The 19,518-nt window shown below is 45.3% G+C and overlaps 1 non-coding gene across 1 annotated transcript; it reads right to left on the bottom strand.

The window, feature by feature from the left end:
* Positions 1–8,714: 8,714 nt before the first annotated feature.
* On the bottom strand, positions 8,715–8,789 carry Trnaw-cca (transfer RNA tryptophan (anticodon CCA)). The gene has a single exon. It is a non-coding gene; the product is annotated as a tRNA-Trp (tRNA).
* Between the last annotated feature and the right edge of the window lie 10,729 nt (positions 8,790–19,518).

Raw genomic sequence — 19,518 nt, 5'->3', positions numbered from 1 at the left:
AAATCGACAAAGAAAAGAGTGGGGGGAGGGAGGAGATGGACAAAGAGAGGGGAAGGAGGAGATGGATAGTGAAGGAGAGAAGCAAATGGACAAGGAAAGGGAAGAGATGGACAGAGAAAGGTGATCGACAGTGCAAGTTAAGAGGAGACAGACAGACAGTGAGAGGAGGGGAAGAAGATAGACAGCGACAGTGTGGAGGAGACTGTGAACAGAGACAGGAGGAGGAGGGACGCACATTTAAGGGAAGGAGGAAATGGGAGACCGACATAGAGGGAGAGATGGACAGACAGGAGGGGGAGGAGGAGGAAATGGCAGTGGTGTTCACGAGAATGAACGGTCGCAAAGAAGACCTGGCTGCAAATGGTTCTGTGACACTACCGGAAGGGAAGGCCATCGTTTCGGAGTGTCACTCTGGCGCATCGTACAGCATATGGAGCAGCAATTTGGTCACTAGTTGGCACCACAGTATCACAACGTACTGTCAGAAATCGGTTAGTTCAAGGACAGCTGCGAGACAGACGCCCTGTAGCGTGCATTCCACTGACCCTAACCAACGCACTCTTGTGTTTTCTGATGAAATCTGGACCTGTCTCTGTGACACTGATGGCCGTGTATTGATTAGAAACAAGCCAGTTGAGGGCCTGCAACTAACGTGTCTCCATACTAGATGCAGAGCACCTACGCCACTGCCGCGCGGGGTGGCCGCGCGGTCTGGCCGCATTGCCACGGATCGCGCGGCTCCCGTCGTCGGAGGTCGAGTGCTCCCACGAGCATGGGTGTGTGTGTTGTCCTTAGTGTAAGTTTAAGTTCGATTACGTAGTGGGTAAGCCTAGGGACCGATGACCTCAACAGTTTTGGTCCCATTACAACTTACTACAAATTTCCAATTTTTACCTTCACCAGTAGTTGTGGTCTACAGCGCGATTTCGTTTGACAGCAGGAGCATTCTTGTGGTTACTTCACGCACTTTAAGTGTAAATTTGTTTGTTAATTTGGTAAATCGACATGTTGTGCTGCTCGTTCAGGAACAGCATTCACAGAGGATGTTTATCAACAGGACAACCCTCTCCCACATATTACTGTTGTAGTCCAGTGCCGACATGTTGTCTTGGCCTGCTCGATCACCAGTTCTGTTCCAATCGAGGACATATGGGACATCATCGGACGGAAACTCCAGCGTCATCTACGAAAAGTACTAACTATATGTGAGTTGACCGACCAAGTGCAACAGGCATGGAACTCCATCCCACAAACTGACATCCAGCGTCTTCCATTCAACATTCTGGCGGTTACATAGGTTTTTAATGTACTAGCATTTCACATTTCCGATCACTTACCTCGCGCTTACGTTAACTTGTGAGTTTGCAATGTTAGTCACTTAAATATATTAACTGGACAAATGTACTCTCGAATGTATTCGACAGTAGATCAGGAACACATGTGTTCCATGCGACCTTCCCATGTAATGATCACTACAGGAAACTTCTCATTCTGCACTTTATTCTTCCCGCAACAATTACCAGGCTGTAAAATTGCTCCGGGAGAGGTTTAACATATTGGTGCCATTGTAATCTGAGGTCGAAGTGACCACAAGTACATCATTTACATCTGCGCGATTCGTCTACTTCTTCGACGGTCAGTTGCGGTCGTGACGACGATAGTGTTGGATATTATCGAAATTTATGACGTCCATTGATAATCAATGCAACAAGACCATTTAATACAACTATTCGGGGCGAAAGACTTCGGGGTTAGGGTTTCTGTGGATTCCCTAAAACTGTAAATGTCAGTGCCAGGATAGTGTCTTTGGAAAGGACACAGCCGATTTCTTTCCCCAGCGTTGTCTGGCTCCACCTTATGGGCTACCTTTGATCATCTGTTTCTCTGTATTACGTTAGACCAGAATCTCCCATTAAATATGTTACCTTGTCGTTTAAGAATCGACAGACGTCATTGTCACACACAGCAGCCCCGTTGCGCTCGATATGCAACAAGTTAATTCGAATCCCAGTATTTCGTCGCCTAACAAGGAACAACTAGTTGCATAAACTTCATTTTCATCAAACATCACTGGTTGAAACCCAAAAGTCTCTCTAGTGTCCCCTAAAGTGACTGTGCCCCGACATTCAGATTGAAACATTAAGCTCGACTACTTTCTCGGTGCAGTAAGAGGGAAGGAGACAATGTTTCGGCACCGTCCCTTCTGACTCCAGTAATCATCATCATGAACATGGAACGACTTTCCACAGTCATCAGTACAGTCACATACATGTAACACATTAAGGGAGAAGGGGAGCCCTACAGTTTAATGTCCCGTCTACGACAAGGTAATTGGGGATGTACCACATGCTCAGGTTGTGAGTATGCCTCAGTAAATTCGCACTCTCCATCTTTCTGTAAGATTTCTTTAATGAACAACAACATTATATTATGATCTATTATATTATGATATGTTACAGTGGAAATGAAAGAAATGCAGTTTTTTCCAGCATCTGACAAGTCTCACCTTATTCCAAAACTGTATCAACTTATCCCGAAAATATAACGACAAAACTAAGTCAACCTGCCCCCAAAGACGTATCAGTTCGCCTTAGAAAATTATCAACTTGCCTTACAAATTAAGTAACGTTTCATAATTAAATTCAGTGTCATATACACGAGTTAAATTACGAGTACTGAATGAGTAGTGAGACGCCAGATTTGACGTGAGAACAAGTGGATTTTAAGCCTAGATTAGGCCAGCATGCGTATCATGTTACACTGGTTGGACGTCGGTAGTATAAGACGAGTCAGAACAAGTAAAACACTGAGTCAGTGAGTTCAGTCTTGCTGCTGCGTGCCTGAAATCTAACAATTGACAATCATTATAGGACAATTTAGATCTGGAAAATAACAGTTTTTTTTTTTTACTCTGTTCGGAATCTGTACACACGAAAATGCTGTTTTACGTACTTTTTGCATAAGTACGTCTGAAAATGACGTAAAAATATCTGAGCATTGAGATGCTTTTAGGAACTGAGGAAATAACTTTGAAATATTGCAAGTTAGAATCTTAACGTAAGTTTTACTGAATATTGGGTAAAAAAGTAATTCAGTTTAGACACATTTGAGCATTTTGTTAAGTCCTTTGAAATACTGCAAGTTACATCCGTCGCATAATGTCTTTCGTAGAATTTGGTGTCGAAGTCTTCAGATATTTTTGGGTACTCTGTAAAGTACTTCGAAATACCGCTAGCTACAGCCTTTGCGTTATTTTCTGGTTGGATGTGGCGAAACTGCTCTACGACAGTGATTGCCCACAGGTGATGGAGACAATTGCATTTGATTATTTGCTTGGCATAATATAACATGCATGTCAATTAGGCATCAGTAACTCTCAGCTCGTTGATTGTGCAGTTTGCAAGCCTCAACTTATTCCAATTTTTCAAGCCATGAAACACTATATACCTCGACATTGCAAAACTTATTGCCTTGCTCGCTTAGCACTTTGTTTAACGGAACTTGTCAACAGTTGCTGACTCAGTAGGACATCATGTATAAATACCAGACAACTATTAGCAGAATTAAGTCATTGGCCCAGGTGCAACTGGTGCCGCTGCAACTCCTACTGTCCTCTATAGACTCATCGTATACTACTTAGTAAAACTTATAATTTCCTTATCGATTACTTGTTGTTGAAGAGCTTGAGAAATTTGTGTAATGGTAAACAAGCGATACACATCGAATAGCTTTTGGCACTGGAGAAGGACGAGCGGCACCCAATCTTGAGAGCAAGATGTATCCGAGAACACAAGATGTATCAACACCAAGTCTGGAGAGTCTGTTCTGGTTTATACGAAGAACTTCAAAATTTACGTATTGTCAAGATTCTTGGCTATCATAAAAGCTGAACTTCACTTTCTCAGCAGTGGCACCGTCTGCATGATATATCATGGAAGAGTGAACAACATAAATATACTTGATTTTGAAAATAATAATATGAGCAAACGGTTTTTTCATATGTGCCTATTAGAAAGCAGTATATATAAAAACGCCAGTTTCTTTTCACAAGGTATTATGCAGCAGAGCTATAAGAGATTTGATTTTAATGTCCACTCTCTCACGGAAGACTCAGTTGAAGTTTCAAAAGTATTTCATTGTCAAGTACAAAGTCGCTGGATCTGGCTCTGATCTAAATGCCACTTACGTCACACACCATAAGCCGCCACATCCATACACGCGCCGGACATATTCTTCTGTAAATATGCTAACTAAAGTACCATCCACATAGCGCATCTAACCTAAGTACTTAATTCCATTTTAATTTTAATCAAATTCAATAATTCAATATGCAATTTCAATATTCAGTGATCAAATGAGAAGTTCCACATTTTCTCACTATCAGCGCGGTGTTCATTCATGACCTAGCACCCCCCCGCCCCCAACCCTAGAATGCTGCACTCCTATTGGCTGCTGCATTAAATACATCATTCGATTTCATATGGGTAAGAAATGGTGTTCACTATACTGTCAACTACCTATTTTCAACTACTTTTCAAGGTCCAGACCGCCACCTCTTCCTAGGAACCGCCGCCGAGTTTGAATTCTGGCAGAAAAGAAAGGTCACTTCGGCTTTCGCTAGCAACCTAAGAAAATTGTTGCAAACGAAGCTCGCCACCACTAACCTAAGCCTCCAGGGTGAAACCTCTTCGTAGGGGTTGCTGGTAAAAGGACTCAGTGCACACTAGGCTGATGGAGAGAGGAAGGAATGTACTTTATTTATTTGGGAGCATTTTATTTAGGGATGCATTATATGTATCACAGGACACACGCTCTAACATGCCCCACAGCATACAGACCTGCAAAAAATGGTTCAAATGGCTCTGAGCACTATGGGACTTAACATCTATGGTCATCAGTCCCCTAGAACTTAGAACGACTTAAACCTAACTAACCTAAGGACATCACACAACACGCAGTCATCACGAGGCAGAGAAAATCGCTGACCCCGAGGGGAATCGAACCGACCTGCAAACTACTCCTACATAACTCATGTACAAGGCTCTACACACACGCTTACTAATTGTAAACCGTCATTCCAAGCCTTCAGACATGCGACCACTCGTAAATAATGCAATACATTTACGTTCAGACAGCCAAACAACTCCTAAATTGTCAAAATACTAATACATCTAATACACTGTGCTTCCTAATAGTCAACTGTCTAAATCATACACCACTCTTAATTTAAACAATTAGAGATAGCAACACCACCACCAAGTCCATAGCCCAACTGACTTAGTTTACATCGATGCCACTAGAGGACGCTGTAGTGACGTGATGACGCAAATATCGTAATCTAAGATGGCGCCACCTAGTGGCTTCACCATGAGCTTAGACCCCAACTGGCTTAGTACATTTCGTCGCCACCAGAGGATGCCACAGTGACACCAACTGATGACGTGAGTACAGTTCTCCATTATGGCGGAAAACGGTGAGTTCTCCACGAGGTCTAGTACTCAGTACCACCTGGAGAGGACGCTGTCGTCCGTTCCCTGACGTAAACCAAGATGGTTAGGTAAAATGGGTGCAAAACGACTCAGCCTGCTCTGGGCTGCTGGGGAGAATTAGGATTGACTGCACACTATTTATTTTGAAACAACTTATTTAACGATAGACTGTATATATCACACTGATACAAAAGATCCACCCTGATGTGCCTGGGGCCATGTTACACAGTCCACAGTCACGCAACCAACTCGTAATATCAGTACACAATAGCAAACTGTCCTAAATAATTCTTCACACTGATGTGTAGACACGCTCAGTGCTCGTAAACTGTCCTAATGACGCATAGCATGACCTACAGAGCCACCCACGAAATAATACAATCAAACCATTCAAGCACAGTCCAGCGCACACTGTCCAGTAGAGTACACAGGAAGTAGCGATGAATGACGCATCAGTCAGATGTCGAACCGCGCACAGGATCCTGCTTGGCTTCCCTAAGCACCTCCATTCATACGTAACACCTGAGAAATTCCTATCTGCTAGACACCGATGATGACGCGGTCGCACGTATGGTCGACGCGGCCGTAAGCTGTAAAAGCACTCACAGATCTCCATTTAAGGCCCAGTTCGCCACCACCCCCGTATGCCTCTATACAGTTATACTGTCATAGCATTCCAAAGCGCATTCAGGCCAGTCTCATGTTCAAGGCATCTTCAGGAGCCACTTGTCTTTACCATTGAAGACGTAATAGCACAGAGCGTGTTGACTCACGCGCTCAGCAGCACGTACTCGCCCCAGCGTGACTGACACATCGCCATCTAAAACATTCTGAATGTTATCTTACATCACATAGCTTTTTGAAACAAAATATCAGCCAAATCCAACTCTCCGTAATTTTATAGTGCCCCAGAAATAGTTAATACGCACTTTCTTGTTGTCTCAGCTTGTATGCGCCAATATTCCTACCCTAACAGAACCTGTTTACGAAAATATCGCCGAATCCAGTTTTCCTCCCGGGCATACAAACATACAGAAAGCAGAGCAAACGCTCTCCGAATGGGGAGGTTGCTGCATACAGTCGAGTGCAGTGCTGTATTACACCTCCCGGTCAATGCATTTGGGCTAGGTAGTGGCATCTATGCTACATTTACAATCAATTTTAGAACACAGAACAAGATGTTATGTCATGATCGAATATGTAGATCTGACCTCAAATCGATAGATTTGAGAAAAATGATGAGGGGATGGGTATAAATTGACCGAATATGAAGCCTAAAGCGGTGAAATTGTGGAAGTACTTTGCTATCTTCTTGTTCGCGCCGAACAATTTGTATATGGGGCCAAGTATGCAACATCAGGAGGATTCCGGGAAAACATGGACATCGAAATGAAGGGAATAAGTGAGGCAGTCAATTTTTTCCCATTGAGGCAGCTTTATACTGTATGCCTATTGAGGTACCAGTGATTCCGGTAGCATCAGTCACGTGTTATAGCCTGCGTTTTACTTGTATACAGCTACTTGTTCTGTTTGTGTTTTAAAGCACTGTCTACTTGCGATCGTTAACGGTAAATCTATCGGTCTTCAGAGGACTTAAATCTCATGTGTGAAGAAACTTGACACACTCCTGTAAGGGAGCTTTGATTTATGCTATCGCCTCTGTCGCATCTTGGGTGTAAAATCGAGACTTCAGAGTTACAACTAACTTAGCGGTACGAGCTTGTGATGTGCTGCAATCCTTGTGTACACATTTACCCGACTGATGTGCTGTTTATAGAGTTAGTGACAGAATGATTTGTAATTTTCACTTGTCGGATGCTGCTGCTATGCGTTTATCTGTTTCCTTGTAGGATGTATTCCCCGCTACTAACTATCATTTTATGTAGGTCTGATGCCGACATCGTATAATTTCTGACCCGTGATCGGATGTGAACAGTGTGCACTACACGTCTCTGCAAAGCTATATTGTGCTCCCACCATGCAAAGCAAGTGTTTTACAATTTTATAAGATAATTCATCGTAGAGACACTGTGAAGAAGGAAGTATGTGTGATAGACTGTAAAGGTATTCGATCTAACACACAGCCCGTTTTTAAGTGCAGAACGTCGTAGTCTTGAGTGTGTGTGTGTTTATGTTCTCTGTCTTACCAATACCTTCCAGGTACAGATCCTAGGCTCTAGAACAATAATTTAGAGTTGTTAGTTTCGTTGATTTAGGTAAAAATGTGTCCAACTCAATTCGTCTCGAACTCCATCGCGTTTAAAAATAAGTATTTTCTTGTTCTTCTTAACTGAATGCTATTACATTAGGGCACTTTGAAATCTGTTACTATACTCCGATTAGGAGTGCTAAGACCCTCGAAATGCACACATCTCGAGAAATCTCGTGCAGTTGGATAGGTTGCGACTTGGAAAGCTATATTCATTCACGAGACGTGGAGTGTAGCGCTCTTCTTCTGATCAGTTGGGGATTAATTCTCTAACAATGTTGCAGGGTGGGTTGGTAAATGACTGTGTGAGGTTGGTCTTTTACCCTGGGTGAATGCTCTGTGACTCCCATACACAGAGAGATGGATCATAATTAAGTACTATGCTCGAGGTCTTAGAAATGTGTAGAGTGCTCTATGGTATGCTTTGATGATTTAAGTGTTTGAGAATTAACTGTGAATGAGCGTACTGAGTAGTCATCTATCCATGTTCGCAATGATACTCCCAAAGCAGAGAAGGGGTGGTTTAGTTATGATACTGAAATTGAGGAAACATACTGTCACATGATTGGCCAATGTTGAAGTTAGCGTAAAATTGTTGGCGCTATTAAGTTTCATGTTTATTATTAGAGTACATGGATGGTTTCTTTTCCATCCCATCCCTGCATTGGTTAGCATATAATGATTGACTGATATGGCTTGTTTAAATTGGGGAAAAAGTATTCGTGAATGGACGGCAACTTCTGGGGGTTGCTAGCAGCGAAACAGTGATCGGCTACATGAGTGCAATACAAGGAATGAGTCGAAAGAGAACGCATAGTCGTCAGCTATTCCGTCTGTGTGAGAGACGTCTAAATGTATGGGTCGTCATTCGCTTTCGGACACCAGTTTGGAGACCTATTCCAACGCCGTAAAAGTCTTCTACTTTCGGTATGTTGTAAGTGGGTTATTCAGAATGAGATTTTCACTCTGCAGCGGAGTGTGCGCTGATATGAAACTTCCTGGCAGATTAAAACTGTGTGCCCGACCGAGACTCGAACTCGGGACCTTTGCCTTTGGCGGGCAAGTGCTCTACCAACTGAGCTACCGAAGCACGACTCAGGCCCGGTACTCACAGAAGTACTGGCAGAAGTAAAGCTGTGAGTACCGGGCGTGAGTCGTGCTTCGGTAGCTCAGTTGGTATTCTCGCTTCGCGCTTCGGGCGACTAGGTCGTGCTCTTAGTTCCGCCTCTACCGTAGCGCAGCGTGTTTTCCTCCTGTCAGTTTAGTGCCGTGTTGGTCTCCGTGCGCGTCGTATCGCTGGTTGTCGGCTGGTGTTTGGTGTTCGTGCGGCCCTTCCTGTCGCGGCGTCGTCTCTCGCCGTGATGTCCACCATGGTTCCCACGAAAGTTCCGCGTACAGGTACAGTCAGTTTTACCTTTGACAAATCCACGCGTCACGTCCAGCCCGGTTCTTTGGAGATACATGACTGGTTAGTCGATACAGTTAAGGTCACTACTGATCAGGTGCATACCGCATATTTCGACAGCGAATTATATGTGTTTTTTGTTAAGTTTCTTGACCCGCTCCAGGTTGATAGGCTACTTTCTCGTCATGGTTCTCAGGTACCCTTTACGCACCGTGATGGTTCCACTAGTATGGTTCTCTTGGCAAATGCAGAAGTGATATATACGAATGTTCGGGTATTTAACCTTCCGCCCGAGGTTGACGACTCTTTTCTGAAGTCCGTTTTGCTTCCTTATGGGGACGTACGCCATATTCGAAAGGAACGCTGGTCTGCTCAGCACCGCTTACAGGTATATAGTGGTATTCGGTCGGTGGAAATGGTGGTCAAAAAACCTATTCCTTCTCACCTACAGGTATGTGGTTATAGGGTCCATATCACGTACAGTGGCCAGGAAGGAACATGTTATTATTGTAATGAAACTGGTCATTTCCGTACTAATTGTCCGCGGCGTGTGGTGGTATTAAAACCTACATACGAACAGCGTAAAAAATTGACTTTAGCTGATCTTCTCCCGCAAGGATCTCGGACTGAATCGCTCACTGTTACTGAGGGACGCAGTGATCCGTTGCCCGACAACGGCCGTGGTTTTCCCCCGTTGTCCTTGAGTAGGGATGTTGCTGCCCTTAATTCCGATGTTCCCGCGCTGATTTCTCACAACAAGCGTCGGCGAACACAGGATGATGCGGCTGATGAATCTTCCTTATTGGCTCGCCCTTCCGATGGGCCTCCGGTAAAGGACTCTCTTTCTCAGTCGGAAATCGTGGATGAGGAAGCCACAGGTGCTATCACGCCTTTCCAGAAGCTCCCTGACACCTTATCTGACGTTGTTCCTGCTACCGCGGCAGCCTCTTCGGAGACGCCCGTGACGGAACCTGCTTCTGGTTGCCACGTGTCTTCTCCGGTGCTCTCTGACACTTCTCCTATTGACTCTGTTTCGCATCCCCCTTCTGGAATTTCTGTCGCCCCCTCTGGGTCACAGCCTCCTCCCATCAAACAACTGATTGATTCTCCAGAGCCAGTGGATCCCGTTGTTATTCACCAACTGTCCCACCGTGAACCCATGTCTGCGGACGAGTGGGATGTAGAGGCCTCTCTCTCGCAATCTGACACGGAATGTCTACATGATGCTCCTACGCAGCCGAGCGCTGCAGCGTCGGCACCGCGGAGCCGCAGTCGAATCCGTAAACAGCCACGGAGAGCCGCGTCACGGCCGAAGAAAAAGCAGTGGGAAGATGAGGGTTCTGTTTCGTAGTTTTTCTCTCTGTGGTTCAGCGCTTGTTTCTGGTATGATTACTTGTATGCTGCTCCGTCAGCTGACGGCTCTCTACCGATCTTTGTTTTTCTTTCTAGGTTGAAGTTCCATGCAAGCATATACATTTCTTACTCTGAATATTAACAGAATATGTTCTGAGCTTCGGCTCGCCGCTTTGCGACAGTTTATCTATCAGTCTGGGGCAGATGTTGTTTTTTTACAGGAAGTCCTATTCGACCAGTTTTCCATTCCTGGGTTCTCGACGTTTTTTAATGTCGCTTCCGAACTTTCTGCGGGCACTGCCTTGTTTTATAGAGAAGGCATTCCGTTGATGAATTTCGAAGTACTCGACAGTGGAAGGGGGGTCGGGTGCACGTTTTATGATCTAAGTTTACTCCTTCTTTATGCCCCTTCTGGTTCGGGTTGTACTACCGCACGCTCGAATTTCTATAAAGAAGAAATCATTTACCTGCTTCGTAAATCCCCGACAAAGATAATTTTAGGTGGGGACTTCAATTGTGTTCTACGGCCGGTAGATCAGTCTCCTAATTTTAATTTCAGTAAAGAACTCGACGACCTTGTGCGCTCCTTGCACCTGCGTGACGTGTGGGTTTCTCGCTATCCTACACTTGTGCGACATACCTACTTTACTCCCACGTCTAGCAGTCGCCTCGATCGCTTTTACCTTTCCGATTCCTTGCGTGGGCAACTTCTGGCTGTTGATGTGATACCAGCCTGTTTTACTGATCATTGCGCTGTAGCCGTTACGTTTAATTACGAGCGACAACCGGTGAAATTGTTTCGTCCTCCTTGGATGCTCAATATCGCGTATTTGCAAGATACCTCCTTTGGTATCGTCCTGGAGGACATTTGGACTCGTTGTTCTCGTACTATGGACCGGTACCCGTCTATCGTGGCATGGTGGACACTGTATGCAAAACCACACATCCGTAGGGCTCTCATGCGTTTTGGGGCTGCGAAGGTGGCAGAAGATCGACGAACGCAAGAATTTTACTATTCTGTCTTACGTCAACTGTACGATAGTGCTACGCATGCTCCCCTCCGGGTTACTGATATACAGCGCATCAAAGCCAAATTGCTGCAGCTCAAACGCATTCAAATGGAGGGCCTGCCGACGAGGTCTCAACCACGTTCCCTTCTACAAGAGGAACTGACGTCACTCTACCATCTAGTCCGTTTACGGTCGCGCCGGAAACGTGGGTGCCTTGCCTCCCTCACAACCGCTGACGGCCGCGTGTTCACCTCTCACCGTGACATTTCTGACTTCGGTTAGACCTATTTTACTGATCTGTACGATACTCATGTCCCGGCGGAAACCTCTCTTGACGACTTTACCTCCTTGCTGCCTCGCGTCGTCACTCCTCAATTAAACGACGCCTTTCTGCGTCCCTTTCAGAAGGATGACATATATGATGTTGTTGCAGGATCGCAGTCCCGCAAGTCGCCTGGATTAGATGGTATTCCTAAGGAGTTCTATGTTCAATTTTGGCCGCTCATTGGTGACACCTTAACGTCAATGGTAAATGAAGTGATGCTGGGAGTCTCACTTCCTGCTCCTTTTCAGGAAGGCAGAATGGTCCTCCTCCCGAAATCCACAGGTCGACCTGCAATTGATTCCCTCCGTCCTATTACTCTCCTTAACTTTGATTATAAACTTGTCGCTCGAGCAATTAATATCCGTCTCTCTAAGCTGCTCGATACCATTATTGCCGCCCACCAAAGCTGTGTGCCTGGACGCACGATACTGACTTCCGTTCTCGAATGTCGCGATGTAATCTCGGTGGCGGCTGCCGCTAATATCCCAGGGGCTTTGCTTTTTCTTGATTTCCAAAAAGCGTTCGATCGCGTCAGCCATGATTTTTTATCGAGAGTGCTCACCGCTGTCGGCTTTAATAATGATGCTCGACAAGTCTTAACTAATCTTTTTACCGGTATCAGTGTCTCGGTGATTGTGAACGGTCACCCTACCCCCCGGATATCGATCAGACGGGGGTTACCCCAGGGAAGCCCCTTATCCATGTCACTTTTTGTTCTATCCTTAGAGCCCTTACTTCGCCATCTCACCATGCACTTACGTGGCTGGAATATATTGGGGGAAATTTTTGCAGTCCGTGCATACGCCGATGACGTCATGGTTTTAGTACGACATGCCGAGGATATACCGCGGCTTAAGGATACCTTGGATTCATTTTGTGGTCTTGCTGGTGCTCGCATTAATGATCGCAAATGCACGTTCCTGCCGTTGAGAGGCTTTGATCATGTCGTCATTCCTTGGGCGACGGCTGTCGATCGCCATAAGACCTTGGGGATCATAGTGGATCGTAATCCGATCAAAATGGCGGCACTAAATTGGCGTGAGGTTACGAGTCGTGTTCACGGGGCGATCCTTGAACATGACCGCCGTTTCCTTAGCCTCCTTCACAAGGCACGGGTTTTAGAGACCTATGTCTTCAGTAAAATATACTACGTTGCGCAGGTCTTCCCGCTTCCCGTGATGATGGCCCGCAGGCTGAAACAGCTGTCTAGTCGATTTCTGTGGCGCCGCCATGTCTTCCGTGTCCGGTATGAAGTTGTGGCCAGGCCTCGGAAGCTTGGAGGATTGGGTCTTTCAGATATCAAAGTGAAGACGTCCATCTTATTTGCCCGCCGCAATGTTTTAACCTGTACGCGGGCTCCGCATTCAGTCACCTCTCGTTTACTTTCCCGCCTCCGGCCGGCCAGTCTGACCCCTCCTGTTGATGTTGGACGGATTAATCCTAAATTGCGGCACATTCGTGAATACTTTGTACTTGTCGGTATTCTGGGTGCTGATATACTTTCTATGACGCTTATTACTACCAACATGCTACAAATCCGTTGGGGTACAGCATGTTTCCCTTCTTCTGTTGAACTTGCTTCCCCGTCAACGTCATGGAAAACGGTCTGGTCTCATCTTAGTCTTCCCATTTTGCCGATGGAGATTGTTTCAACGTGGTATAAGGTCATTTACCGTCTGATACCTACTGGTGATCGTCTTTTTCGTATTGGCCTTCGTCCGACTGATCAGTGTGAGGAATGTCATCAAACTGACACCTTACTTCACAGGCTAGTTGATTGCGGACGGGATCATTGGCTCTGGGTCCGCCGTCAATTAGCTTTTCTTACTAGAGGGCCTGAAACCGCATTCCCAGACGACATCTTCTTACATCCGGACATCTCTTATTTTCCTCAGACGAAAACGAACACGATTGTCTGGCTCTTGGGTTACTATGTCCATTACGTCATTGAAGGCGGTAATGACACAGATCCCCGCGTTTTTCACCATTATTTGTCAACTGCGCATTGGAAATGGCAGCGGTTACCACAATACCGAACGCTTTTTGCGAATATGCTTTTTCTTGTGTTTAACCGTCAAGGGGTTGGTTAAGTTCCCCTGTGATTCCTGTTTCTTCCCTGAGCTCGAGTCCCCTCCCTTGTTGTATTTTTTCGTAATTTTTTTTTTCTCTCTCTCTTTTGCATGTATATATATACACCCAAAATTCATACGGGTGGGGTAACGGGTTGGTCTTCCCCTTCAGAAGAAATGTTTTATTTGTGTTTCACCTAATTTGTTGATTTTCTTTTTGCAGCTAATATTACATGATGATTTGACTATGGTTGTCTGAACTCTCGTGAAATATACCAAGTCAATCTGATTATAAAAAAAAAGTTGGTAGAGCACTTGCCCGCGAAAGGCAAAGGTCCCGAGTTCGAGTCTCGGTCGGGCACACAGTTTTAATCTGCCAGGAAGTTTCAAGTGGGTTATTATTTAAAATAAGCAGATTGTGGCGTGTTATGGTAGTTGCAGTAACAAAATGATTTACACGGATCGATGTCTAGTTTTCTGTGATAGGCAGTGTACCTGGGCATCTTACTGTTACAAACATTTACTATCAAAACAGTCCTGATCACCATTTATTCCTATTATTATTGGTATGGATATGACCACAGTAGTGGTCGAAATCAATCACCGTAATAAATAAATTGTGATCAATATTGTTTCTGATAGTAAATATTTGTAACACTTTAATAACTCTTCACTCCCACAATGTATTCAAAAGTCTTACTGTTAGTTTAGAACATGAGATAGGCATCGAACGCGTAGCACAAAAACGAAATGTTTGTCTTTGTACAAAATCGTGTTAGAAAATAATGTTTGAGACAACTAAACAGGACCAGAGGGAGCGGTGTCATGCGATAATTCGCATAGAGTATAAGTGATCAATCTTTAAAGTGGCCTCCGCGGTGTATGTATATGTAATAGAATAGTGTCATACACACACCAGCAGTAGGAGAAGCAGTTTGAGGTGAGAGCCGGTGAGGAAGGGGCTATACCGCTAGGAATGCCTGGGTGAATGCATGCTACGCTATTGTGGGAAGTATTGTGAAATGTGTTTCACTGCGCTGGGGGCCAACTGCAGCTATGTGTTACTGAACCCGCATCGGCGCCTTGGTGACTTCTAATTTACATGAGCTTTTATAGTTCATAGTTTTTATCTGTTGGGCTGATTGATTTCAATGGATGTGGATCTGTAGTACTTGTATCTAGTTTGCGGAACGTACGAAATTGCGTGCATTTACTCCGAATGGTCAAAACACGATCCTGTTGCAGTAATTCAGGTCGTTCTGTTTCTACAGAGGTTGCTAAAGGTGGTGGATATGTCTTTCTCCGACTAGTGCCCAGTTCAGACTTAAACTGGAGTGATCACATGCGCGAAGCTGTACAAATGGGATCAGTTGCACGACGTGTAGGGAGGTGGCTAAAACCACGTTGTAACGTTACTGTAGAAGCTAGGTTCGGGAAAGGTGACTCGTTTCGAGATATGAGAGTGCGTGAAATATGATTGACTTGTGGGCGTGAGCATATGCAAGTATGTGTTTGAATGGACGTAATTTCTAACATATAGCGTAACACTAGAGATCTGAGTAGTTAGTTTATATTTTTCTTCTTACAAACTCAATCAGCACATCATCTACTACTACTGTCTGTCATCTTCTATAACTCAGCCGAAATATTGAGGAACCTCGGATATGGTCTCGAGACGGAATGCGTTGCAAAAACTAATGAATTACCTAGTTGGGTGCGGTATGATGGAATCGCAAATACCGCGTACATACCACGTTCCTTAGCCGAATCACTTCTAAAGTTCAGTGATTTTATCCCGAGGTTGCATCATTGACGGTTGACACATACATTTCTATGATCACTGTAACGAGGTTTGTCCGGAAAACATCACTTCATTCAGAGGTAACGTTGTACCCCGATTCGTAAAGCGGTTATAGGTTTTAACATGGATACTTGGGTGCAACTATAGAACCAAGAGCGCTTGTGAGAGTAACGTGCAGTAATTGTTGGGATTATGATTTCTTCTTTATCATTTGCTCGATTACGTCTATTACAGGGTTGTAGGACTTGAAAGAAGAACTTAAGAGAGATGCAAACACATAATTCATTTTCTATCAGAATTATTTGGTATTGTACACAAGCAGCTATTGACGAGGTGATATTATACTTAGTATTAGTGGTGTGTGTGTGATATCGCATTTGAGGATCGGGTTTATAAAACATATGTGTTTGTGTAAAGAAAATGTCTATGTGCTTTTGTAAGGAGGGTACGGATTTGACGTGGAGTACTGCGATAGCAATTTGGGGGGGGGGGGGGGGGGAATATGTCCAGTTGTAAGGAAGGTTCAGCTACTTCCAGAGCCACTACTGACAAGAGAGTGTATTTCCAATACTTCGGTCATTGCCGAATACCTTTCTGTTGAGACCACAATCATAAGATTTATTTGTAAGTATAATGATAGAAGATATGTGTCAGGGGTAGTCTAGAATGTGTCCACGCATGCAAAGTCAGTGGTGGCATTGATTGACGTTTCCTGTTAACAGCAGCATCCGTGCGAATGTAGAGGTCTGTTTGATTGCAGGAATGTATTAGAGTTAACTTTACCATCTTCTAGACGACCAAAGAGCGAACTAATACTTAGTATGGGCTGGGCGGCTGTCAAGATCAAGCGTAACTTTGAGAAGATGGTGTGTTTGCGGTGGAGTGTTATTCCCTCCCATGTAAATTGTTCGGTCGACTGCTTCTGCAAATTTGGTGCCTTTATTTAATTGAGGGAAGATCGATTGTGGTGTGGTGGCCAACGCTTGCCTGTTCTCTAGATGTGGGAAAGACACTAGTTGGTTTGTAAAGAATATTCGTCACCTGGAATCTGTTAGGTTACCAACTTCGTTATTCGAGAGTGCGAATATCAGTTTACTTTGCTTGTTTCTAGTTAGTCAGTGGTTTACAGCACGCTGCACCTCACTGAAGTATGTTGTTGGTGAAGAAATAATTTACTGTCTATACCTTCTGCATTATGTTGCATTAGCGATCGGGAGGCTACTACTGTGTGCTTGATATCGAGAAGTACGGCGAAAATTGTATAATATTATGGTGAAAATACGGAAGTTCTTGCAATTGACAGGTCTGGAGATGTCTGTAGAATTGCGAGAAAGAAAGTGTAAACAGTAACGCGTTTGTGCCAAGGGGAAACGAGCCTGTCTTTGCACATCAGTTCTGAGAGTGGCTTCGGTATGCTGATGTAAAAGGGATGATTTGGTATGGAGGGGAATATGAATTGTATGTTTATTAGATCGAGAGGGTACTCGGTGATATATTCGCTGGTTGGAGATCAGTTTGACGCTCCAATATTCTTGCTAGTATCGTATGTATTTGAAGACCTGTAGACATCTTTCCGACGTTTAGTTGCCGGTGCAAACTGGCGATAAGTGTAAAATAGTTTATTACCACTGAGTGTAGTGTCTCTAGAAAGAATGAACAGGTTGGGGGCTTATAGATTGAAGAAAATGTCTGTGCAATTTAGCAATCTTTACAAAATAACGAGAGAAAGTCCCAGAAAGAAAAGTGGATGGTGCTTCGATACAAACGCAGTTAGTAATGAGCCGTGCCGGCTCGTATCGATTGATCGATCGGGTCGGCATGGTGTGATCTTTGGGGCTCGGCCGTTGTCGTGGCTTTTGGGCAGCAACGGGCGTGTGGCGCTGGACAGCCGGAGAGCCACGCGGCGCTGGGGAATCAGGGGGAGCGTGGTTGAGCAGGCCGGGGCACGACGCAGAGGTTGTGGTGTGTCTGACACGTCTGCAAGACCGAACCTGGCTTGTAGTGTCGGAACTGGACGCGGCCACATTACCCAAATCTAATCGTGCGGCCTTGATTTGGATCTGTAAAGGATTTCATAAAAGATTTGTGTGTTATAGTGTAGTGTGTGCGGCGCCTCGTCCATGTCGCTCGCTTGCTGTGGGTTCGGGGTGCAGCCGCCTCTGGTCTGGGTCCAGTGCCCCCCCACCCCCTCCTTTCTGCTACTTGAATTAGCCCATGCTTATGTGACGTCACTTGTTTTGAAAATCTGGCACGAAGTGAAGTATCTGTTCGTATTTTATTTTTTTTAAATTTGTGATACCCATGACTGGTTAAACTTTATCTCATTATTGTAGTCTCCTTTGCGAGTTTTACTGTGTACATAATGAAATTAACTTGCGAATCACTTAATGCCTGTTTAAAGATTAATGTTTTTGTTTGAATATGGTGCTTGCCCGTGCTTGTAAGGAATCTTTGCTAACTTACCTTATCAAAAAAATTTTAAAGATAAAATTTTATTTCTTAAAGAAAAGTTTAACAAAATTGTTGTTATTATAAACTGTGAATCTTGCTTATGTGGTCCGGTCCCCACGCTCAAAAGCAATTGCCTGATTAGGGTGGACTGACTACCACAAAATGGTAGCACAGCGTGGTTCTGTTTCAAGCGGTGGCCAATTGTGCAGCACCACCCACAGTTTAATACACTCCTGGAAATTGAAATAAGAACACCGTGAATTCATTGTCCCAGGAAGGGGAAACTTTATTGACACATTCCTGGGGTCAGATACATCACATGATCACACAGACAGAACCACAGGCACATAGACACAGGCAACAGAGCATGCACAATGTCGGCACTAGTACAGTGTATATCCACCTTTCGCAGCAATGCAGGCTGCTATTCTCCCATGGAGACGATCGTAGAGATGCTGGATGTAGTCCTGTGGAACGGCTTGCCATGCCATTTCCACCTGGCGCCTCAGCTGGACCAGCGTTCGTGCTGGACGTGCAGACCGCGTGAGACGACGCTTCATCCAGTCCCAAACATGCTCAATGGGGGACAGATCCGGAGATCTTGCTGGCCAGGGTAGTTGACTTACACCTTCTAGAGCACGTTGGGTGGCACGTTGGGATATATGCGGACGTGCATTGTCCTGTTGGAACAGCAAGTTCCCTTGCCGATCTAGGAATGGTAGAACGATGGGTTCGATGACGGTTTGGATGTACCGTGCACTATTCAGTGTCCCCTCGACGATCACCAGAGGTGTACGGCCAGTGTAGGAGATCGCTCCCCACATCATGATGCTGGGTGTTGGCCCTGTGTCCTTGGTCGTATGCAGTCCTGATTGTGGCGCTCACCTGCACGGCGCCAAACACGCACCAAAGCAGAAGCGACTCTCATCGCTGAAGACGACACGTCTCTATTCGTCCTTCCATTCACGCATGTCGCGACACCACTGGAGGCGGGCTGCACGATGTTGGGGCGTGAGCGGAAGACGGCCTAACGGTGTGCGGGACCGTAGCCCAGCTTCATGGAGACGGTTGCGAATGGTCCTCGCCGATACCCCAGGAGCAACAGTGTCCCTAATTTGCTGGGAAGTGGCGGTGCGGTCCCCTACGGCACTGTGTAGGATCCTACGGTCTTGGCGTGCATCCGTGCGTCGCTGCGGTCCGGTCCCAGGTCGACGGGCACGTGCACCTTCCGCCGACCACTGGCGACAACATCGATGTACTGTGGAGACCTCACGCCCCACGTGTTGAGCAATTCGGCGGTACGTCCACCCGGCCTCCCGCATGCCCACTATACGCCCTCGCTCAAAGTCCGTCAACTGCACATACGGTTCACGTCCACGCTGTCGCGGCATGCTACCAGTGTTAAA

This window comes from Schistocerca gregaria, chromosome 8 (assembly GCF_023897955.1).
Source record: "Schistocerca gregaria isolate iqSchGreg1 chromosome 8, iqSchGreg1.2, whole genome shotgun sequence".
Classification (NCBI taxonomy): domain Eukaryota; kingdom Metazoa; phylum Arthropoda; class Insecta; order Orthoptera; family Acrididae; genus Schistocerca; species Schistocerca gregaria.
The sequence above is the reverse complement of the archived record's forward strand: the minus strand, read 5'-3'. Positions and strand labels throughout refer to the sequence as shown.